At 37.9% G+C, this 25830-nt stretch overlaps 1 protein-coding gene across 2 annotated transcripts in view; it reads right to left on the bottom strand.

The window, feature by feature from the left end:
• Positions 1 to 24047, bottom strand: part of pak1 (p21 protein (Cdc42/Rac)-activated kinase 1) — a 100796-nt gene extending 76749 nt beyond the window's left edge. For both annotated transcript variants that reach the window (XM_030152237.1, XM_030152235.1), the window contains exon 1: positions 23870 to 24047. The gene's annotated coding sequence lies outside the window, so the exon portion shown is untranslated. The remainder of the gene's footprint in view (positions 1 to 23869) is intronic.
• Positions 24048 to 25830: the final 1783 nt, after the last annotated feature.

The following is a 25830-nucleotide window of genomic DNA, read 5'->3' on the forward strand; positions in this document are numbered from 1 at the left end:
CCCATTAAACTTTAAGGAAATATTGATGTTTATAAGCTATATGGACAAAAAAAATTGAGGCACATCATAGTTATAGTTCATACAACATCCTGTTCATACTGATTTGAGATATTTATCAAAATATTAAACTATATTATGATATTTGTCATTATTGTTTTGTATCCCACACCTGTTAGAAAAGAAACACCTGAATTCAGCGTGTCCCAATACTTTTGTCCATGTAGTGTAACTCCAGTATCCACACACCTATGAGTCCCTAAAATTAACCATAAGCTCATGAGGGCTTAATCTTCCTGTTTTTGCTATTGAACATCTTCACAACAGTAAAATCAGACTGGTTTGACAGTTGAAATGCTATAACAGGACAGCATTGACTAGCAGTGCTTCCTCTGCAGTTTCCTTTTTATGGCTTATAAATCACATTTTTACGGTCCTGCATTCAGCCGAGCAGAAACAAAATGTGTAAGTGACTGAAATGGAAGCAGCAAACACAAATTAAATCAGAGGGAAAATCAGAGTAATTGACTATTTGTTGCTTTTTACAGCTGAGCGGGCTGGGGGCATGATCAGAAATGTGTGTAATATGCTACTTAAAAGACATAATATTGTAAATTCACTGCTAATTTTGCACACACTGCATTTAACATGAGAAATCTGCACGGCAGCTGGACTGTACAAGCAAACCAACTGATCTGTGAATGGCATGAAGAGATGAAATAGATGTTTTTGGTGTTGATTTTCAGATTTGACCTCAGTAGAATTAGGGGAACATAAGTGGGTAGAACTGTTATTTAAACTTTTAAACCTCTGGGAATTTAATGAAAAGTCAACAAATCTGAAAAATCTACTTGCAGGGGTGTCAAACTCATTATAGTTCAGGGGCCAAATTCAGACCAATTTGATAAAAAAAAGTGGGTCAAACCAGTAAAATAATAACATAATAACATAAATAATGACAAGTCCAAATTTTTCTTTGTTTTAGGGCAAAAACATAACATGAAATTATGAAAATATTTAAATTCACCAACTATCTAAATTAAAAAAGTGGAAAAAAAAAAAAAAATTTCTTAAGAAAAACAAGTGCAATTTTAACAATATTGTGCCTCAACTTATCATTTATACATGTGCATTACAGATCAGATGTACAAAGGAACAAAATACATTTAGTAACAAGCCAAATATTGTTAAAATTCCACTTAATTTTCTTTAAACATTGCAGGTTATTTACCTTTTGTTGCCTACACCAGATGTTTTTCTTTGTTTTAATACAAAAAAGTTCATTTACGATGTACAAATGTTTGTTTTAATTCATTCATTCATTTATTTTACATAACCTATAAATTAAGCCAACTCCATGGTTTTATCTGTTTTAGAGTGTAAAAAGTAAAATTACATTACAGCAATGTTTACATCTAAAAACTGCTTTAAAAAAATTGTGAAAAACATGAAAAACTGAAATTTCTTAAGAAAAATAAGTAATTTTAACAACATTATGCTTCAGTTTACCATTTACACATGTACATTAGATTAAGTAAAAGGTTCACATCTGCAAAATATCCTTTAAAAAATGTGAATAACATGAACAACCTGAAATCGCTTGTGAAAAATAAGTGCAATTTTTACAATATTATGCCTCAGCTTATTATTTACACGTATACTACAACTTACAGATCACAGTAGATCTACAAATACACAAAACATTTGGTAACAGGCAGAATATTGTTAAAATTGCATGTATTTTTCTTTAGATATTTCAGGTTGCACATGTTAGTTCAGGTTATTTATATTCTGTGTGAAATTTTCCTTGTTATTTTACTTTTTTACACTGAAACAAAGAGACAAATCCACATGAGATCATATTGGTCTGTATGTGGAACCTGAACTAAAATGATTTTAGCATCCGTGACGGTGTAAATTTTGCATTTTACAAATTCATCCCACTAGCCAGATTGGACCCTGTTTGACTCCCCTGATCGACTGCATCATGTTTGAGTTTTCTCAGTCTTTTCAATTTTACATGTTGGACTGAGACGATGGAGACATAAGTATAGATCAATACGGGAAAGAAAAATCACAAACATCATGTTTTTTTTTTTTTTTTTACAAAACACCAAACTCTAAAGTATATCTTCACTTCAGGTACATTTCTGACCTACTTGCAAAACCAGCAAAGTGAGAAAAAAAATCCTGTTTAACTAAATCCTCCTCCGTTCTGCACTTATGGGGCTGCAACCGACAGTTTATATAACTTTCCAAAACTGATCTGAATCCAGGGAACTTCTCTCCATAGTTTTAACACATATTTCTGCACTTTTCACATCAACTGACAGCAACACTATGAATTTCTCCATATTTAACAAATATTGCTGCTTGCTTTCCACAATGGCAGACTTTTAACCCTTTAACTGTTTTTCTCTACATTTAACCTTTCCCAAGTGATTTATCACCATTTATTATAATGTTATCCTCTACATTTTGCATTTTTCAGTGTAAATTTCCTATATTTTATTAATTGATCACGTCGATATTCACAAAAGCAGTTATTTCAAAAAAAAAAAAGAGAAAATTTTAAAAAGTGACTTTTTCAGTAAAATCTATCATTAACTGAACATAAACCCAGTGTGTCCATCCACTGTCATTGATCCAACTCCATGGGTTTTACTGGTGAATCATTGTTGTAGAAGATGACGGTGTTTCCACGGTAACTACGGGGCCTCTGAACATCCAAATGGGTCATATCTGATGACCATGAAAAGATGACAAACTGTATTTGACACCAATTATTTACATGTATTGATAGGATGAATGGATTAACAGGTATTAAAGAGTTTAGATCAGTAGATGCTTTTAGCAGCCACGTCTTTAAGGATTAATATTATAAGCGGTTTCTCCAAATTTAACACAAAATGACTGTTTTAATTATAATTTCAGCATCAAAATAATCTTTGAATACAATTCCTGGGTCAGTTTTGACCCATGGGCCTTATGTTTGACACCCCTGATATAGATGTTCATAAAAGACTAAGTAAATCAGAGTAAAATCAAAGGTTATTTTATCAAAACATGAAAAATTGAAGAAAAAGTGACTTTTTCATTAAAATATATCATTAACTGAATATAAAAACAAGTGTGTCCATCCACTGTCATTGATCCAACTCCATGGGTTTTACTTTTGAATCAATGTTGTAAAAGATGACAGTGTTTCCATGGTAACTATGGAGCCTCTAAATGTCCAAATGGGTCATATCTGATGACCATGAAAAGACCACAAACTGCATTTTACCTTAAATATTTACATGATTCGATAGGACTAGTGGATCAGAAGTTAATAAAAGTTTCAGATCAGTAGATGCTTTTGGTCACCAGCAGCTGTTTGGGGTTAAATCACATCAGGACTCTTCAGTCTTGTTTAGACGTTGCATTTGTCTTTCGGTTGTCGCCCTCGCGCCGTCATACAAACAAACATCCGATGGCGATGAGGCGTTTGTGTGACCCAACAGATGTAGGTTAAAGCAAAACAGAGGGAGGAAGGACAAACAGAAGGATGGCAGGAGGTGGGCAAGTCGGGCTTGCAGCTGTCCACACATTCACACCTTACTGCCAGAAAACACCACGGCAGACACACGACCGTCCACAAGCAGAAGGCCTCGCAGATGCAGCTCTGGATGATGTCTTATTACGGCGCAGATAAACTCTCATTAACACAGACTAATGCGACGTGGCTCCACCTGTGTGTGGCTTCAGGTCGGTGTGCGTTGTGGTTTCACAGTAACAGTTGGCACAGCCGTCGTTAGCCGTCGCTAATCACAGATTTACATCCAGTCGCTAATCTACAGGTCTACAGGTGAGACTGGAGGTGATCGGGTTCAGGGCATCTGCCGGTCAGCTCAGGCCACTGGTCATTATAGCTCTGACACCTTCACTAGAGGAGTCTTAGATCCGCTTTCACTGAGGGTGTGTTACAATCTGTGACTGAGACGTGTATTCCAATGTGCTGTGTATAAATCCAAAGAATCCTCAACCGACTAGAAACCTTTTATCTGCTTCATTTGTTGTGGAATAACCAGGGAACAGGACACATCTGGACATGAAGCTGCTGATCAGTCAGTCGTCCAATCACTTTTGAGCTTCTGGAAATAACACGTTTAACCCTTAAAGGCCCAGAGCCAATTTTGTAGTGATTTCCAAATGAATTTTATTTACATTTGACCTGATTTACTATAATATTAAGCTCTGGATTTTGCATTTTACAATCAAAACCAGGGTTTTTCCTGTATTAAATTCTCTGATTGTTTGTCAGAGGTGTCAAACTCATTTTAGTTCATGGGTCATATACAGGTTAGTATGATCTCAAATTGGCCAAACCAGTAAAATAACATAATAACCTCTAAATAATGTCAACCCCAAATAATTCACTATGTTTTAGAATAAAAAAAGTCAACTTAGATTAAGGAAAAGGTTCACATCTGCAAAATATCCTTTAAAAAATGTGAATAACATGAACAACCTGAAATCGCTTGTGAAAAATAAGTGCAATTTTTACAATATTATGCCTCAGCTTATTATTTACACGTATATTACAACTTACAGATCACAGTGGATCTACAAATACACAAAACATTTAGTAACAGGCAGAATATTGTTAAAATTACACTTACTTCTCTTAAGACATTTCAAATCATTCATATTTTTTCAGGTTATTCACAGTTTTTGTGAAAAATTTGTTTGTAAATGTAAACATGTTCATGTAATTTTACTTTTTTGCACTAAAACAAAGAGAGAAATTTGGAGTTGTCATTATTATAGGTTATTGTGAAAATATTTTACTGGTCTGACCCACTTTTGCTGTGGCCCCTGAACTGAAATCATTTTAAGGCTCATGATTGTTAATATCTTCAGTGTAAGTTTTGCATTTAACAAATTCATATCATGGGCCGAATTGGACTTTTTGGAGGTCCGGTTTTGGCCCATGGGCCTTATGTTTGACACCCCTGATGCAAATGGAGATGCAGAAGGATTAATATCATGTGGTTTCTCCAAATTTAACACAAAATGACCCTTTTAATGATAATTTAAGGCTCAAAATTATCTTTGAATAGAATCCCTGGGCCGGTTTTGGCACATGGGCCTTATGTTTGACACCGCTGATGTAGATGTTCATAAAAGACAAAGTAAATCAGAGTAAATTCAAAAGTTATTATCAAAAATAGAGAAAACTGTAGAAAAAGTGACTTTTTCAGCAAGATATACCATTAACTGAACATAAAACAGGTGTGTCCATCCACTGTCATTGATCCAACTCCATGGGTTTTACTGGTGAATCAGTGTTGTAAAAGATGACGGTGTTTCCACGGTAACTACGGAGCCTCTGAACTCCAAATGAGTCATATCTGATGACCATGAAAAGATGACAGACTGTATTTCTTCTAAATTATTTCCATGCATTGTAAGATTAGTGGATCAGAAGTTAATCAATATTTCAGATCAGTAGATGCTTTTGCCCCCTGGAGACTATCTAGGTCTTTGAGAGTTAAAATGGTTGTAAATCCTAAACTGTTCATGCAGTATTTCTTTTAAAGCTGAAAGTCCACAGTGTAAATCCATAGTGGATTTGCACAGAGCCAAAACTACAAAATCTGTGACATTGTCCAAATACTTATGGCCCTGACTCTGGTTTTTGTCCTGTACTCACATGACTCTGACACTGATCTCATAAAACAACACTAACATCTCAATTATTTCACCACAAGAGGGAAAGTATGGTGAGATGAGTGCATGTGGAGGGCAGCCTGACGTGCTCAACTGGCCATATTTAAGATCTGGCGAGTGTTGGTGAGGGAAGAGGGCGTTGTTCCTGTCGTTCTATTAAAGCGGAGGTGAGAACACAGCGTGAAACATCCCCCTGGGGAAGAAGGCAGAAGACGGCTCAGAAGAGAGGAAATAGGAGTGATGGATCTGGGCCTGAGAGCTGTGAAGCTGAGGAAAATCATCAGGAGAAAAAAAAACAGGACGGGATGGAGACGAGGAGACGAATCTGACAAAATCTGTCAACCTCAAAGAGGGAGAGGCAGAAATTACAAAAAGAGACACAGAAGCAGGGTGAAGCGGGGTAAATGTTAGACCCAGAACACATTATATTCTCATTTTTATACTTGGAGACATGGACGTTTACAGATTGAAGGAATAAAAAGGGAGGAAGGAAGATTAAGGAGCATTTATGAGGAGTATTTTAACATTAACAAAGAGCAAAATGAAGATATATACTGTCATTAAACACTTGATTATGTTTTGAGAGCTCCATATATTCTCAAAAACAGTGCGTCTAATTACATGTAGTTTTGCAATTGATTTGTATGTTAATTCACAGATTTCCCCGTGTTAAAACATGCAGTAATTTTTCTGCATTTTGGCTTTTCAGTGTGCAACTAAATTCTTCAGATCATACATGGAGGATTAATAATACAGCTTCTACCAATGATTATTTTCACTGCTGAATATATGATATACAATACAGCACAGGTGCCAAACATGCGGCCCGGGGGCCAAATCTGGCCCACCGAAGGGTCCAGTCCGGCCCTTGGAATGAATTTTTGAAATGCAAAAATTACACTAAAGATATTAACAATCCTTTTAGTTCAGGTTCCACATTCAGACCAATTCAATCTCAAGTGGGCAGGATTCAGTAAAATACAAGCATAATAACATATAAATAATGACAACTCCAAAGTTTTCTCTTTGTAAATGTAAATATTTTCATGTATTCGCACTAAAACAAAGTATAATTTCGCAAAAAATGTGAATAACCTGGACAAAAATATGAACCTGAAATGTCTTAAGAGAAGTAAGTACAAATTTAACAAAATTCTGCCTGTTATTAAATGTTTTGTGTATTTGTAGATCCACTGTGATCTGTCAGTTATAATGCACATGTGTAAATGATAAACTGAGGCAGAATATTGTTAAAATTACACTTATTTTTTCAGTTTGTTCATGTTAATCACATTGTTCAAAAGGATAGTTTGTAGATGTAAACCTTTTCATAATGTAAATGTACTTTTTTCGCTCTAAAACATAGAGAAAAGTTTGGAGTTGACATTATTTATATATTATTATGTTATTATTTTACTGGTTCGGCCCATTTCAGATCAAATTTAGCTGAATATGGCCCCCGAACTAAAATGAGTTTGACATCCCTGCTATACAGGGTGGGTGAGAAGTAAACAGGCATTAGCATAGAAAATGCTTATAGAACTTTTTGTATCACTGAAGTCATAATGAAAACATTTTGTAAACAGACAACACTCATGGGGATTTCCTATTTTCTTATTGTCTTATTTCACAGATTCAGGAGGTTCTCAGTGATATCCCAGACGAAGTCCTTCAGAAGGTTGTTCATTCCATCCCTGGCTGTTAGAGGAATTTGACGCCACCAGTGCTTAAGTTGAAATATGAACATTTACTTTCATTTTCCCATGTAATAAAGAACATGTATCATTTGTTTCAATACATTTGTAATAGGAATATGGATTTTATTACCAACTTTTAATGCCTAATCACTTTTCACCCACCCTGTATACTACAACATACAATACAAAATACAATATGCAATGACTTTCATTTTGCATGTTTCACCTCCTTTTAACAGTTCTTTGCTCAGCAGCACTAAATCCAAATGTCGACAGATAATAGAAGTTGTTTATTTGTATTTTTATTGAATTTCTGCAGTTATGTCGCCCTAAAATCAGTGGCTGGCATATTAGCATAGCCGTTAGCACTTCCGTACTCATTTCTGTGGTTAAGTTGTCTGTTCTGGGTCCACACCTGCCCTAAAAAACAGGCATATATTGGTTAATTCTGATGTCAGTGCCCTTAACCAACGTACTAATGAAGACCTGGAGTCGGTTCCTGATTGCTTTGATTGGCAGCTCATAATGTACTCAGCTAATGCTAATGCTAGGTGCTCTGTGTCTTAGGATGGGTAAAACACCTAGACCTAACTTCTCTACAGGGATGAAAAAGTGGCTTAACCTTTAACCAGTGTATCTGCAAGTTTAATGGAGCCCAATTAATGACGATACATGAAATACAATTTACTCTGTGTCTTTGGTCAAATTTCAGTTCTTCCATTGACAGAAATAACAGTCCAACAGGTGTCATAGTTATTGTGTTGAACCAGTCTGACCCATGTTTTAATCCGCTAGCATTCCATTTCTGCATGACTAATGTTTCTATTAAAGCTCATACCTGAACCCCTCCACCCATGAAAGACTGTTGGAGGCTCCACTCATTCCCATCTCCATTGAAAAATGAAAATGATCAACACTAATTACACATTTGACTAATTTATAATAATAATAATCAATACTAATTACACATTTGACTTAATAATAATAACAATAATAACAATAATAATAATAATAATAATAATAATGATCTTTTACATTATTGATCCATTATTCATTCGTTCACACTTTTCACACCCTGGGGAAGGCTGATGTGGCTGCTAATGAAGTGTCTTGCCCAAGGACACAATGGCACATGGCTAGGACACAGCAGGATTCGAACCGCCAACCCTTCAGTTATTGGATGACCCGTTCTACCTCCTGAGCCACAGCTGTCTTAATATCTTTATAATTCTGTATAGAGATTTCCAAAGTTAATACAGCAAATATCATCTACTGTGTCTGATGGGTTTTTAAGAGCTTTAAGTATCAGATTTAAGGATTAATTATTCATTTTAAGCATAGTTAAGGATTTCATTTAAGACTTTTTAAAGATCCGTGAACACCATGATTAACCTTTAAAAACTATCAAACACTTCAGCCTTAAATAAACTCGTTAGCGTACCACCGTCCATGCCAACAGCTCATAATGCAGCGCTCTAAAACACCATGATACACTGACACTGTGGTCATTTTAAAGGAAAATTTGGACTGTTATTTAATCACAAAGTCTGCACAATTCCTCTGAAAAGACAGCCACATGACAGGTTAAATTCAATCACTATCCAACAACCTGAGATGACCCAGAGCTATCAATAATGTAGGACATCCAAAGGAGGAAAGAAACCAGAAAATATTCACATTTAAGAAACTGAAATCAGAAAATTGATGACAAAAAGTGATTGTTGATGTCGTTGTTAATTAATTTAATAATCTAAATGCTGTATCTCTAATTAATTGTGATTAATGCATTTTATCTGATGTTTGAACTCACACTTTTTCTTTAATTGTAAAACTTTTCTCTTTCTTTAAAGAAAGTAAGAAAATCCCCCTGACAAGAGATGAAAATATAAGCACCGTGGAAGAAGTGGAAGAAGAGAACAGCACGAGACTTCCTCCGACGGCGAGTCACGAAGGGGTATTTATAGATAATAGTGTTAGAATTGGTTCAGCGGATACATCAGAAAGGCTGAGGAGAGGAATGAACGATGAATGAAGACGAGGAAAAGAGAAAGAAGGGGGGATGAGGAGTGAGAGTCGATGGAAAAGAGGAGGAAAACTCGAGCAAAAACACAGAAAAACGCATGAATGGACTGAGAATTGGAGACTATGAAGCCTCCATGGTTATCTCTATAAAAATGATATCATGATGTTGGCATTTGAACACATCACGATAGGACTTGACATGGTCTGAACTCCCACTTGCTCCTGCAGAGACAGCGGTGGAAAAGCAAAGAGAAATGATATGACACTGACTCACAGAGTATTTTTACTTTCTTTACATGAGCTCAGACCCCAACACACATCGACAACCGTTCATCACTTATGGCATCTCAACGTCGGCAGAGCTTTTCTGTCTCAGGACACGTTGGTCAGAGTGTTATTTTCATGCACAGGTTACATCACTGCATCCACAACAGGGAACTATTGGTGTCGCAGTAAACAAATGAATTAATAAAAGGTCATGCTCAGTAGGTGCTGCTCATATATCCAATTAAATTTTGACAATGTGCTGTTTAAAGCGAGTTACAGACGAAGTGACGTTAGCATTTCTGAGTCAATAATCCTATAAACTGTAAAGCAGGCATGTCCAAAGTCCGGCCCGGGGGCCAATCACGGCCCGCGGTCAGATTTTATACGGCCCACAGCTTGGGTTTTAGAATGTATTATTTATGGCCCGCTTGGACCGTTGAACAGAGTACATGAATCATAAAAGGTTCAAAATGCAGTTTCTCCTTTCACCTCATGGTGGCAGCACCACTCTTACTCTATCTGGCTCTGTGACTTTGCCGTGAACCCTTTTTGCTAATTTCTAACCATGGCGCCTGTAAATAAAAAAACGAAAGTTGACAGTGAGGGCCGCTGCTTCCAGGAGAGATGGGAATTACAATTTTTTTTCACTGAAAATCAAGGCGATTGTGTTTGCCTAATTTGTCAAGAGACTGTTGCCTTGTTTAAGGAATTCAATGTAAAGAGACACTAGCAGACAAAACATGCTAACGCATACGACAAGCTAGCAGGGAGTGAGAGTTCCGAAAAAATGAAGCAAATTCAAGCTGCTTTAAACTCAACAGTGACTCTTCATTTGAACCTCTGAGTTCAGTGAATTCACCACCAAGGCAGGCTACCAAGTTGCCAGGTTAGTTGCCTCTAACTGCTGGTGTTATGTACTTGTAGATGTGACACAAAATATTACTTTCTGAATGATTTTGTGAAAGACAAGAGTAAGTCATATGTTTTCATCTTAAATGTTAACAGACTTTGCATTACTGAGTAATATATGAGTAATGATTACTCATATAAGTCATGTTTAAAATGAATGTGGGGTTAAGATTTTTATCAGCTTGGATGTTTAAGATACTCCATACAGTTTGTTCTATGTTATGTGACTCCAGATGTGAAAGGAAGGCAGAAATGTATTTTTTTTTTTTTTTAAATTTGTTCACACCTAAGTGGCTTAGATTTGGTTATATTGCCATTTAAAAAAATGATATTGTGACAATGAAAATAAAATTGTTGTAGAACAGCGCATTTATATGTAATTTTTACTGTTTAAAAAATTTCCAAAGGGACCACTGGCCCCTCGCAATGTCCACATTATCAGATCTGGCCCTCTTTAAAAAAAGTTTGGACACCCCTGCTGTAAAGGATTGAATGTGAAGATGAAACTCCAGGTTAATCAGATTGGTTGATTAATCAGTGTTCAAAGGATATTTTTGAAACGAGCATCTGTAAAAATTAGCCCAAATTGATGGATAATAGACTTTTATATTCTGACATCTCATAGGAATTAATAAATCGGGAAGTAAATGCAAAACTGAGCATGATATGCTTTTTCCTCATGTTGTTTATTATATTATGTTCCTGATGTTTTGTCTTTTATGCTGTTTTCTTCCTTTTCGTCTTTTACATAAATTTCCAATTTAATCTCGATTCATCTTTTACATCCTCTACATCACAGGTGTCAAACTCCGGTACTCGAGGGCCAGTATCCTGCATGTTTTAGATGTTTCCCTCTTCCAGCACACCTGACGGTCGTTATCAGGCTTCTGCAGAGTTGGATGATAGGCTTATCATTTGAATCAGGTGTGTTGGAAGAGGGAAACATCTAAAACATGCAGGATACTGGCCCTTGAGGATCTGAGTTTGACACCCCTGTTCTACATTGTTTTGCCTTAAATGTCTTTGTTTCATTATGTTAATGTTGCAAAAGTCAGAATACATGGCAAGTCAACAAAGCAAAATTAAAAAGACTAAATCATAAAAACAGAAACTAAAGGTATACTTCTGTCTCATTGCTTGTTTTACATCATTTTCATTGCATTGCATCTTTTACCTTGTCATGTATTTTATGTCATTTTCACACCGTTATGACTTATACACCACTTTCATCTTTTACAATGTAAAAACAAGATGGAAATTATGTAAAATTTACATCATCCTTGTGTTTTACATAGTTTCCATCCTGTTTTTGTCTTTTCTATTAGTTTTGTCATGTTTTGCCTTGCTGATGTTCATTGATACAAAGTTATTTATTACTTTGAATTAGTATTTTAATTCAACAGTTATAGTTTCTAAGTAAGTGGAAGAGTTCACCCATAATATAATAATTATTATTATACTGTTTATGTACAAGCTAAAACTGTGCTGAGGCTGTAATAGAGGAATCATTTCTCATTTCTCCTCGAGTTCCAAGGGGAAAAAAATGAGGTTAAATATCTTTGCTGGAAGAGCAAAAATAGGAGTATTTTTATAGTCCAGACCCAGGGCGGTTATGATCACACACAAACACACTGTTTATGAACCCATTCACCTCTGTGTGTTGACCAAACAGCGCCAGTCGACACGGGTTCACCTCAGAATAAAAACACACACGTTCATTTCCCCGCAGACGTGTATGGTCCAACAAACTGTCTATGTAATGGTGTCATGATGTAATGCAGTATCCCAGTATCTCTCCATGGATGCAGGGTGTGAATGCAATACTTCAGCCCTGAAACATGCGCGCACACACACACACAACGCTGCTGGTTCATCACACTTCGCAGAATTCGGCCGTGACACAAAACACTTCCAAATCCTCTGCCTGAACCCACTTTCACCCCTTTGTGCGTCTCAGTGTGTGTCATGTGCTCACACTTCAGTGTTTACTTGCGGTTGTGTAAACACCATGCAGAGTGTAAAGGTGTAGATTAAGAGTTGTGTGCTGCTAAAGGTTGTGAGTTGCTGAAAGGTGTGGCGAGCCCAAATGAGTGGGTGGTTCTTGTACCATATGGTCTCTGGCCTCCAAACACACACATGATGTCAGCTCTCAAGAAGCTGGGATTTGGCCTCGACCGTATCTTCACTATCAGTACTTCATATTTCCATGTTCACTTTGCCTTAAGGATTAGTCACAGTATTGGGAAAACATTAAATCAGACTTTTTAAACGCGGTTTCTGTCAGGGTTTTTCCTGCTGAGGTAATTAAAGGGCGGCCACCTTCAGATCTTCACTGAAAGCACTATTTTCTAACAAGCAACCCACTCAATTCTTGACTTTTGTAACTGTAATTGTGGCTGATGCGAGGGGTTGTTAAAATAATTGCACCAATCACTTTATGCTTTGTCCCAGCGCAAACCTTCTTGCCACTAAAAAACTACTGCAGAGACTCACTGAAAGGCTGCAGCACAAAGTTAACACTAGAAAGGCGTGGACAGAGTTACTTTAGTGCCTGACCTATGGGCATATGCATCTAAAAGGCTAAAGGTCAAAGGTTAACTCATTTTATTATCCCTGTAGGGAAATTTGGTCTGCATTTTACCCACCCTCATATTCACACTGTGCCTAGAATTAGCATTAGCATTAGTTACTTGCATACATTAGAAGCAGTGAGATGTCATTGAAGGCCCTCATGGACCAATTCCAAATCTTCAACAGCACCGTGGTCAAGGAGAATTAACCTCCATGTACCAGATAAGATTAGATTAGATTAGATTAGATTAGATTAGGCTTTATTGACCCCACAACTGGGAAATTCAATGGTCAAGGCAGCAACAGAATAAAGTGCATGAAAAAAGTGTACATGCATAAGGATAGTGCAATAAAACAAGATAGTGCAAAAGCAAACAATATAAAATAAATGGCAGAGGAAACTGGAGGACAGTTGTGGGACTTCCCATTGAAAAGTGAAAGCAGATTTTGGGGAAAAGTAGTATAACAGAACTAGAATTTCTGAGTGGGGTCTACCTATTCTCTCCGCATCACATTAAAAACAGGTACATATCGGTTAATTTTTTGTGCAAATGAGGATCTGAAGTTGGTCCCCGAGCGCCTTCAATAGCTGCTCACTGCTTCTAACGAGTGCTATGTGCTAATGCTAGGTACTGTGTGTATAGTAGGATGGGCATAATGTGCAGACCAAATTTCCTTACAGGGATAGTAAAGTGAGTTAACCTTTGACCTTTTAAATACATATGCCCAGCAGCTCACTGCTTCTAATGTGTACTACATGCTAATGCCAAATGCTAATGCTGGGCACTGTGTGTGTGTATTCAGGTTTTTCACATACTTCACATGATCACGTGGTTTTCTGTTTACAACGCCATATTGGTAGGCAAGCTTTCCTTGGATCGTACAATTGCCCATTGTTGGTGATATTTATCTTTCTCCTGTGTAGATCTACAACAACATAAAGCTTTAAGCAGTGTGATCATGGTAACCACATGTGTTGCAGTCGGTTGCAATAGATGAGTTTCACGTGACGTATGCATATATTTAGTCTTGGAAGCGGAAGTCACGCCGAGTTCGTAGCGTGTTAAACGATGGACCTGCTAAACTCCTGAGTGCTGTTTATTACTTAGCTTTCACCAAGTATCAGTTAGGCAGAAAGACCGCTCAGTTCCATTGGTGGCAGCGGTGGTTCTGTTCTGCCGACCGCTGTTTATAGTTATTACCGTGGTTAGCGTAGCTTCTCAGTATAGTTAGCCTGCGTGCCTGTTGCGCTTAGTGGCGTGGAAAAAAAGAATTGTCATCATAAGGTACAATGATGAAGACCCCTTTAAACCTACCAGGAGGGCTTCTCCTGACCTATCACCCTATAGAGAGAGAGTGATTGTGGATCTACCCGCTCCCTTTGCTGGCGATGGCAGCCAGAGTTTCCTCAGCTGGGTGAAGCAGCTGGAAGTGGTAGTCAGAGCTACGGCGGGCAACACCGGTGAGTTCAGTGGGGAGCTGGTGAGAATACTCCCCACCCGTCTGTGCAAGTCTGCTTTTCTACTATAGGACAGCCTTCCCGATGCAGTCAAGTCAAATTATGTGGCCGTGAAAGAGAAGATGGGATCGGCTTTTGGACAGAGACAGTTAATGGACCGTTTTAGAGCTAACATATCGGCTTGTTCACGAGTTCCGGGGGAGAGCATGGAGATGTATGTGGCTAATGTGAGCCGGCTGGTAGCTGGCACTCGTGTTTTTGCCTCCGAGTTGTGCGTGCATCACTGTCGTTAGTAAACATTGAAAGTCATCTATGGTGCCTTTATCACAAGCAGACATACTCGCAAATAACAAAACACGCAAACACGAGTCCAAAGAAAAACATGATATAAAGCAACAGTTCTGACTTTCTGGATCCAGATAGCGTGTCTACCAATATGGTGGTGTAAACAACAATCACATGACCAGTGACATCAGCTGCAAGTCCTGAATTAAGTGATAAAATGCATATATCAGATTTCCCTACCACGATAAATTAATTGAACTCCTGCTGATTTACTGCTAACTGATATTCAACACTAAAAAAGTATGTCAATCTGTTTGTATATAGCATAAAAATAGGACTAATGGCCCTGTAGCTTACCGGCCAAATTAAAAGCTTTGGGAAATGTATCCAGATGCCATTTATTATCACCCAGTTATGTGTATTTATTATATTACAGAAATAGCCCATGTTTTGGTCATTTTCCAATCAGATCTGTAAATAAATTCAAATTCCAACTTGATATCATTGATACTTACTGATTTATTGCATCAATCCACTTCCTATCTCTTATAATGGGAAAATTTTTCAAAGTCGCACCAAATCCAGAATCAGATCCGGATCCAAATAATTTAACTAACTTTTGTTGACATCATCATAAAGAAGCTGTATACCAAGTCTGACGTCAATCGGAATTGTAGTTTCGGAGAAGAAGACGACTGAAAGTTTTGTAACAGATGACAGACGACAGACGATGATAACGATGGACGACGCTTGACAACAATAGCTTACGGCCTGTCGGCCGGTAAGCTAAAAATGAGTTTGATTAGAGGAGGGGGTGCTGCTGAGAGAAGAGACAGATTTATCTCCACTTGTGTTAATTTAGTGTAATTTAATTTAAGCATTATCAGAGCAGATCAACTACAAACTGTCCACATTTTCATCTGCATTGTTTCTGATCATGAGATGATCACTGGAAAGACCCACTAACACAACATCACCAAATCACCAAATCAGGAGGTTTTTGGACATTTCACACCAGAAAACTTGGGTGAAATACAATAAATCTTAAACTAAATAACATTCACATTTCCAGTGTTTATCCTGGTTGTGTAGCAGATACAGACAGTGCGGTGTTTGCTCAGTACACAGCCAATAAACCTCATAGAATAACTGTTACTCCTGCATCTTCTCGGTTCAGATTTTATTAAATCTTCCTGTGTGGCAGGTTGTTTGTGTTCGAGGGTTTTCTGAGAAGTAGCAGAAAAACGGCAGCGTTGTGCAGGTTGAGTGAAGTCCAACAAGATGGTAAAAGCTTCTGCAGCAAATACACTCAGACAGATCAGCGCTGACAGGAAACAAATTCAATTACCCTGATGCTCCCCATGAATGGAGCTCCACCTGGAAGAGCTGCTCTCCTTCCACTGTGGAGTTACTGATCAGGCAATGCAAGGACTTAATGAGACCTAAGTTAAATAGTCCACTACAAGATTTAATTCAGTCCTGTTTAATTGTGTGGTTGAGCCATAACTGTGATCCAAAACTAGTTAGAAGCACAGCATTTACAACCTGAAATCATGAATTGTGTACAGATAACATGCCACTTTTAACTGGCGTGTTATCTGTACGCAATTCATATCACATTGTAAATAGCGTATTGACACGCCATCAAATGGTGTTAAATAACACGCGAAAGGAGGAAAATGTGTACGTATAGCACGTCAAATGCAATAAACTGGTGTCACATACAGCACGATTTCATGACATCAGTCTGGTATTTAGTTTATGTTTTCATTTTATTATTAAAGTATTTAGAAAATGATAAAATATTCATTGTTTTACTTAGTAGTTTATGGACACAAATATCCATCTTGTGTGTTAGCAAATATGATCTCAAGATAGCATTGTTTGACTGATGTGAAAGATCAGAGCAAATTTTTCTTGCAACATCTTAAGTCTTTTTTATTATTTTTTAGCAATTTCATCTTCCTTTCACATCTTATTGTCTTTCACATTTGCCTTGTTGCATTTTTTTCATCTTGTTGCATTTTTGAAATTTCTTTGTCATTTTGCATGTTTTGTGTTGTTTCCTTGAGGTTTTTTTGCATTGTTTTGACTTTGTGCATTTTAAGTTGCCTTTGCCTTGTTCTATTTTTTGGATACCTTTCATCTTATTATATTTTTGCTCACTGCATTTTTCATGTAGCTTCTAATATTATTGTGATCGTGTCTGTTCCTGTTTTGTAGCATTTTTTGTGTTGTTTTCATCTTGTTGCATTTTTTGTTGATCTCATTGATTTTTTCATGTTTTCACCCAGTATCTTCAACAAATCTTCAAAATCACAAATAATCATCTGTCTTCTTCAGGTTTCTCCCTGGTCTAAGATCAGCCTTTAAAACACTGATTTTACATTTATTATGATAATAACTCTAAATGCTGATTGATAAACATTTTTGACTGAATCACCCAGCCTGTTCACATCAGTCCAAATCCTGTGTTTCATCTGGATTCAACCACTCAGCCTGTTTCATGAACAGGGAAACAGAGTGCATGTAGTTTGGAGCTGTCGGGGTTCGTCTAGACGACAAGCTCAGCAGCCTCCCAGGCAGACAGACGATCCATTATTCAGCTGCTGGCAGGCTTCTGACTGCTCCACAGCCAATATTGCTATTTATGTTGGTACTGTGTGTCAGTAAGGGTCTGCACTGCACAGAAAATATCCATCTTAATGAGCAATTTACTTTATTATTGACTGTAGGACTTTTCGCACTTGGTATCTGCCACTGCATTCCTTAGATACTTTGAAACCGAGGTAGGACCGTGTACCCACCTCTTCCATCTGCTTCTGGGATTTCTTAAGGCCCTTCAAGACTCAGCTCTTCTCCACAATAGTCAGATAAAACACCAGCAGCACTGCTGACACCGCATCGATCCACTTTATCTCACTCTGCTTCATGAACGAGACCCTGAGGTACCAGAGCTCCTTTACTTGGAACAGTAGTCGCTGTAAACTCCAACGAGTCAGCCCTCTTTTCCAGAACAGAAACATAACCTCAGAGACATGTATGTGCTTTTTATACGGCTTTAGGAGAGGACTCATTACTCAAAACGAACTACATCATCTCCAAAGAGTGGAAGCAGTGAACGCCCAATTGGACCCAACGTTCATTTAGTGACAGCGTTGGTGCCACATGAGCTGAACTATTTTGGGCCAAATTGAAGTACCACTGATACTGGCCTGCTATTACCTGATTCAGGAAGTTTGGACCAACTTAAAGTGATTTTCTACCTGCATGGATAATATCAAATGTTTTCTTAGCTCAATGAAAAGTTGAAATGTTCCATGTGTGCATTCACCTTGACAATCATTACGTTATAAAACTAAAAGAAAGAATGTATAATCAAAAACAGCTTCGTCAGCTGGTTTGGGAGTTTTCCAATCCCTCCTCATATATCACTTATGCATTCTGGTCAGCAAATATGACAACACAAACACTAGTCCGAGTCTGCAGATGTCTACTTCATCCTCCTGTTTGGCATTTTGTCCATCATCATTTGGTTTTATGGGGTGAGGATGTGATCAAAACAGGAAGGCTTATGCTGACTGACTGAAAACACTAACCACACCAACTCAACTATTATGTTAGATGTCACAATGTAAGACATAAGTTGCGGTTTATAACAGTAACATCAGTTTCATATAATTGACTAAGTCACACTTCCTGGCATAATCAGGAGCTGAAATTTTACATCAATACAAAGATGAGCTGATATAGCCAAGTTATGAAGCTGTTTATTGTACTAAAGTTCTGTTAACCATCATAACAGAATCCCCCAATGGTCTGGTTAGCATAAATTCTTAATAACAATTACAGTCAAACTGTCATCAGATGTTTTATTAATAAACATAAGTTCTGAAAGTCTGTCTCAGCACTGAGAAACCCACCTGACACTCAAAGTGTAACTGTACATAATTTGAAGTCTTAAAACTATTTAAATGAATCATTCATTCCACTACAGCTGTTATGAAGAGACAAATCAGATACAGAGACAAAACCAGGGTGTGAAGGTTTGGGTTTTTTTTTTTGTTTTTTTTAAAAATAATTTTTAAATCAGCTGTAACTTTGGACATTTTACTATTATGGTTGTTATGGAGTACCTCAATTTTGGAGCCTCATAGGGTCACTGAAGGAACTGAGGTATTTGCATAGTGAAACATATTCATCGTATGTTAGCCGATGCAATGAATGATAACATGGTTAAATATTGAGGGTGGGTCTCAGCTAGCACTGCAACTAACGATCATCATCATCAACTGTCAACTTTCACAGAAGATAAAAGAAAACAGACAACATTCAATTTTAAGAGGCTGTAATCACAGAACTTTGACCTTTGGTCTTATAAAATTACCCAAACGAATTGCCCAAGTAGTTGTTGATTCATTTTATAGCTGACAGCTAATCCATTAATCAGTGAATGGTTTCATTCCTGCTAATACGTGACTCAGCTATGAAAGAAAAAAACAAAAAGGTATGTCCACATAAAAGGGCAATCTATGCAAGACATGATCAGAATCTAATCCCATGGTTTAACACTTTAAGACGATATTGCTGAAGTTAGAGCAGAAAATGCATAGAGCAAAGGAGGACTCGAATGTAAAGGGGTGAAATGAAGAAACTCAGTGAACTCTGCAGAAACTCACTTCTTTTGATAAAAGAAGCACAAAGTGGAGTCAAAAGACTTGTGTTTCCAGATAACATCTCCAAACGTCTCTGAAATATATCTTGAAGCCATTGTAGAAGCTCAGATCAAGTCTTATGACATGATCACAAGGCTGCTATAATATGGAAGGTCTCTGCGTGATTTGTGTTTGTATTTGCATGTGCGACTCACGTTGTGGGTCAAGAGGTCTAATTCACTGACAGCCCAAACAAGCGGTCCGTCGGCTTCAGGTGTAAAAATAACTTCGCTGACAGGTGAGTCTGAGTTTGAAGAGCATCAACAAACATACACTCAGGTCATAATAACACATATCAACTCCTCTGTCCTGAGGAGGCAAAGCCCAAAACCAGAAGAGCCAAATGGTCCTGAATGCATCATCTGCATCAGGCTGTCAAGGTGTGAAAGAGACAAATGGAAGCATCAGGGTTTTCATTCTAGAAAAAACATGAGTCTGTGTAGATCCTCTCAACACCTCACACTTAAAATGGACAAATGAAGTTTTAGCATTGACAGGGTTTTGACATCCAGGCAAAAGCTTTGCAAGTCTTTTTGGGCACCATCTAGGATAAATTCAGGTAAAATCTAAATAAATTACCTTTCTTTGTGGAAAAAAGATGCTTCAGTTTCCAAGTGCAGTTCATCAACTTTTGCTGTTTAAGAAGTCTGGATGTTTGTTTGTTTGTTTGTTTTTATTTTAATATATGCATGATAATGAAAATGGCCAAAACTGTTGTTAAATCACAATTTTTTAAGGATACACAAATGTAAAATTCTTTTCCAAAGTCAATACTGATGTTATGTCCCTCTTTCTATATTTTGTTTTTGTTGTTATTTATCTCCCCTGAAGAAAGAAATCTTATAAATCATTATGAATATGAAATAGTTTCTATTTTAAAGTCTTTCAGCCCTTCATCACATTATCTTCCTATGAATGCAGACATACAGATCTATGAAAAACCATTAATATGATGCAATAGATAATGAGGCTTACGCTGTCAGGGGCCAACAGCAAGGGTGTATGCCCCAAATCCCCCTAATCATTTGGAAAAAACACACCACCTGTTGTCAAAATGTGATATCATGTAAACTCAAGGTAGTGGCATGATGAAGAAAGATAATTAGACAATCAATATGAACTCAGTTTGAGCTTCATGGACCTGATAGTGGCAGAATATGTTTGTGCTACTGTCTTTAATGGACTACTTATTGTATTTATTGTTAGTTTGTTGTCCGTGTGATACTGCTGGATAATAAAGTTTGCCTTGACCTTGATTAATGGTCAGAGAACCAATTTTTCCCCACAAAACTCCACCTAGTGAATGAAAATGACACCATACAAACTCTGGATGGTAGCCAGAAAATGGACATTTGTAAGACGATCAATATGAACCAAATTTTATCTCAATTCACCTATTATTGCTTGATTTACATCCAAAAAACTGATTTTCAACTAAAGCGCCCCCATTTGGATGATTTATAATATTCATAGAGAAGCTGAAATCAATAGGGTTCTTCCACTAGGGGTCCACTATGTTGGTTATCAAGGGAGAAGAAATCCAACCCAGTCTGTCCCAGTTATCCCCTTCACACGAAGGATATCTGGCGGCGGTGGATCCAACGGCAGATCTGGCAGCGGTGTTCGGGTTAAACCATTATACCCCCAAAACTCCATTTCAGGGATATAAATATCTGAGACTGCCATTGATAACAAGACATCCAATATGACAATAACGATATTTGTTGAAATCAGCAAATATCAGCCAATGCTGATATCCTAATATTTTTCTATTGAAAATCATCCAACGTTCTTGAGATAGAACTGCCAGACTCCCAAAATTATGTACCTAAAAAGAATACTACAACTCAAACAGCCTCTGGATCCTCTAAAAACCAAGAGAAAATCCTGACATTGAATTAATAAAGTGTTCACTGTCATAAGGGGCATTTCCATACAGCTGTTTTTAATGCATAATTAGCAATAGACACAGACCGATTAATCTGTGTGGACAATTAATCGATGCTAACAGGATATTTCACTCTTAGCATCAGCACAATTGTTGGACAGTGGTCGATGGATCAGCTTCTGAAGTGGAATTAATGACTTAGAGGGAAAATAACACCTCAGAAAGTGAAAAAAAAAAAAAAATAAATCGGAAGATTTTTTATGGTTAGTTTGATGTTCAAGTACATGTTTATTGATTAACAGCCCTGAGTTTGATATTTATTGATCCAGACTTATTTATTTAAAGGTATTCATTACATGACTTAGATGTTAAGATCAAGTGTTATCCAGTTAGTTTTGAAGTCACAGGTATTTCAGACACTGATCATGTTTTTCAGTGACAAATGCTTGGGGTGATGTCAGTTATCAGCTCCACACATTCATCATAATCAAATCCACTGTCAGTTGATGTGTCTGTCAGTTTGTGCATTAAAATAAACTCAGTGGATTCTCTGTGGAGACAGAAAAGTTGGGGATAGAATGTATATGAGTTAGATTCAGCAAAGAGACGGTGACTGAATGTAATTAAATGTGTGTCTACATCAGTGAGTCTGAACATTCACTGAATAAATACAGGAAAGAAACAGAAATTCCAGACTGGATGGAAATGACACTGAAACACCTGCAGAAACTAATTCAAGCTTCAAGTTTTTGGATGAAATGCATGTAACTCAACTTCAAAAACCACTATTGCTCCTTAAACAACAGAACTGGTGACATGCTGTAGTCTGAAACACTACAAACTGGTACAGAAATTATTAAAGTTGGTCTATTTTATTAAGGTAATGATGAATCCAACATTGAAGGACAGAAGCTTGATAACTATTAGTAACTTTTTCAGTCATTTTACTCAAATGGACTTCTTAAAGCCATTAAGCAAATCCTTATATTCATGTAACAGTGGTATATATAAATGTACATGAATTCTCTTTTGCGCATTTTTGTAGAATTCAGTTAAATTTGCCATGAATTGGTTTACAACTTGAAAGCAAAGTCCATGATATTAAGTCTTAAAAGTGGCGTATTGTGTTGGACAATCCACCAACACTTTTAATCAGCTTTGCACACTGACAGCTTCTCATTATCCAGGAAACTGGTCATTCAGATGAAGAGAAAACTTTCTATAACAGGGAACAAAGGGCACGTCAGGCCAACTCAGCAAAAGAAAAAGCCTGTGTACTGTGACCGACAAAAAAAAAAAAAAAATACAGAGAAATGAGCTCCAGCTCCGTCTAAGAGGTTGACACCGACAACTAACACTAATGAAAACCGTGAGCTGTCTGTTTAGAATCAGTAAGCTTTACCGCATTCATGTTGTGAACCTGCCAAAGCCCAAATCTGATCACACAGGAACACAAGCTAAACTCTCCAGGATCAAGTGAAGTGCATCGATTTCTGCTGAGCCATGTGGAAACAAGAGTCTCAGAGCATTTCACACAGATTACTGTGCATTAAAGAAAAATCCTGAAACTTCACAGCAATTACAAACACAGAAGAAAAAGTTTAACCTGCCACTGTCAATGTGAGAGGTGCATTAGTACTTCTGCAGAGATATGACTAATAGGAATATTACACATTATTTATGAGAAAGGGTGGATTTCTGATTTCTGACAGCTCTGTCTGCCTTGCTTTTCATATCAAATTTGGATTCATTTTTTTTTTTATTGTAAACTTCTAGAAGAGAGTTTGGCATTAAAGTTTAATAAGTGCAGTGACTTAAATGAAGGGCAGCTACAATTTTAACAAGCATGGACCTTTTGATGAATCATGACAGAGGTATTTCTGAGGTAGATTTCAGAAGAATGAAGTAAGAACTAGACGTACTTTCCCTTTAGTCATTCATTCATTCATTCATTCATTCATTCATTCCTAGTCTTTTATTTCATCTCCGGCCTGTGTTGTTATCAGTTCAACAGTGAAACTCCCCTGATATCTCCACCAACTGGGAGGAAACCTGTGCAGTAAAAATCATTACACCCTCAACCTTCTACTGTAATAAATAAGCAAAGGCTGCACTGAAGTCCGCTGTATAAGATGTAGTGGCCTGCGAGGTCTGGAGCCTTGAAATGTGGATGTAATTAGAGAAAACGTGGATAATAGTATGCTATCCAGACTACAGCATCCATTAAAGCCCATTCCACTCACAGGAGAATGAGCTCCTGGTTCACGCGCACCATGCCTGCCTGCCTCAGCCGGAGATGAGAGGGGGAAATGTGGGCTCGAGGAATAAAGTCAGAGCGTTCACTCACCACTTGTCCGGTTGAAAATATTCCCCAGAGTGTTGAGTGGTAATTTCCGACACCGGGACACGCCGTCTCATGTATTCGGTGAACTCTCCTGTCCTCCGAGTACAGCTCCGCTTGGCTCCGTCGCCCTCCTGCTTGGTTTTTTAACAGTAAACTTGCCGATCCCAGGCTATTGTTAGCTAAGCGCACAGAATCCTGCTGCACGCAAACACCCGCCCACTAACACGCCGCTCCACGCACGCCATTGGTCGTGGTCCCGCCCTGCTCGATGCTTATTGGTTAGAGGAGACGTTGGCACAAAGTTCGGGGCGGGTCACAGCTTCGCCGGGTGAGAAAGCGCGACGGTGCTTTCACTAAACCTAGGAAAAGTTAACTCTCACTTGATAATATGGAGCCAACACTACAGTACTGTTAGCTCAACGTTGCATTCAGGTACTGAAAAATGACTAAAAATAGAATAGGATTTGTTAAAAGAAGTGAGAAGATAAGGATAACTTCTAATCACTAATTTTAACAAAAATGTAGTACGAATATTACTGTTTAAATATATATGAAAATAAACAAGAATAAGGACAGATGCAAAAAGTATGTCTAAATAAAATATGTGGAATAGTAATGACAGAAAAATGAGAAAGTGTTACATTAAACTTAGTATTGTTTTATTGTTTTTTATGTTATATGATATAAAGTTTTAGAGTAAACATAAAATTTATGCATTATCACAGTATTATTTCTTTTTTTCCTTGGTATTGTTTACTGGGGCATGTTTATATATTTTTGGTTTCCTTTATGTGTAAGTATGATAAACTAAAGTTCCAGGCTACACTTTGTGTTTTGTTTTCTTCTATGTGCTGTCTGCATAACGTACTGCATGTATTTGGATGAAAGTGATGTTGTTCTACATTGCATTTGTATATATAAGTTATTCATTACAAAAAATGTTTGTTATAACTGTGTAACAGCACAACAGGAAAGAGAAAAACTAAGGATCAGGCTCTCAGGTTGTGTGACCCTATGCTGTGATTGGCTGATGTTTTGTGATGCTGTGCTCTGATTGGTTGACATTCTGTGATGCTTCACTCTGATTGGCTGACGTTCTGTGACGCTGAGCTCTCATTGGCTGACGTTCTGTGACGCCACGTTCTCATTGGCTGACGTTCTGTGACACTGTGCCCTCATTGGCTGGCATTCTGTGACGCTGCACACTGATTGGTTGACTTTCTGTGATGCTGTGCTCTCATTGGTTGACTTTCTGTGATGCTGTGCTGTCATTGGCTGACGTTCTGTGACACTGCACTCTCATTGGCTGGTGTTCTGTGACGCTCTGCTCTGATTGGCTGGCGTTCTGTGATGCTCCATTTGATTGGCTAGTGTTCTGTGACGCTCCGCTCTCATTGGCTGACGTTCTGTGACGTTGTGCTCTCATTGGCTGACGTTTTGTGACACTCCGCTCTCATTGGCTGACATTCTGTGACGCTGCGCTGTGATTGGTTGATGTTCTGTGACGCTGCGCTCTGATTGGCTGACATTCTGTGACGCTCTGCTCCGATTGGCTGGTGTTCTGTGATCCTGCGGTCTCATTGGCTGACGTTCTGTGACGCTGTGTTCTCATTGACTGACATTCCTTGACGCTCCGCTCTGATTGGCTGGCGTTCCGTGACGCTGCAATCTCATTGGGTGGCGTTCTGTGACGCTCTGCTCTGATTGGCTGGCGTTCTGTGACGCTCCGCTTTGATTGGCTGGCGTTCCGTGACGCTGCGCTTTCATTGGCTGGCGTTCTGTGACACTGCGCTCTCATTGGCTGACATTCCGTGACGCTGCACTGTGATTGGTTGATGTTCTGTGATGCTGCGCTCTCATTGGCTGGCGTTCTGTGACGCTGCGCTCTCATTGGCTGTCGTTCTGTGATGCTGCGCTCTCATTGGCTGACATTCTTTGACACTCCGCTCTGATTGGCTGGCATT

The sequence above is a fragment of the Sphaeramia orbicularis genome, chromosome 13 (genome assembly GCF_902148855.1).
Source record: "Sphaeramia orbicularis chromosome 13, fSphaOr1.1, whole genome shotgun sequence".
In the NCBI taxonomy this organism is placed as follows: domain Eukaryota; kingdom Metazoa; phylum Chordata; class Actinopteri; order Kurtiformes; family Apogonidae; genus Sphaeramia; species Sphaeramia orbicularis.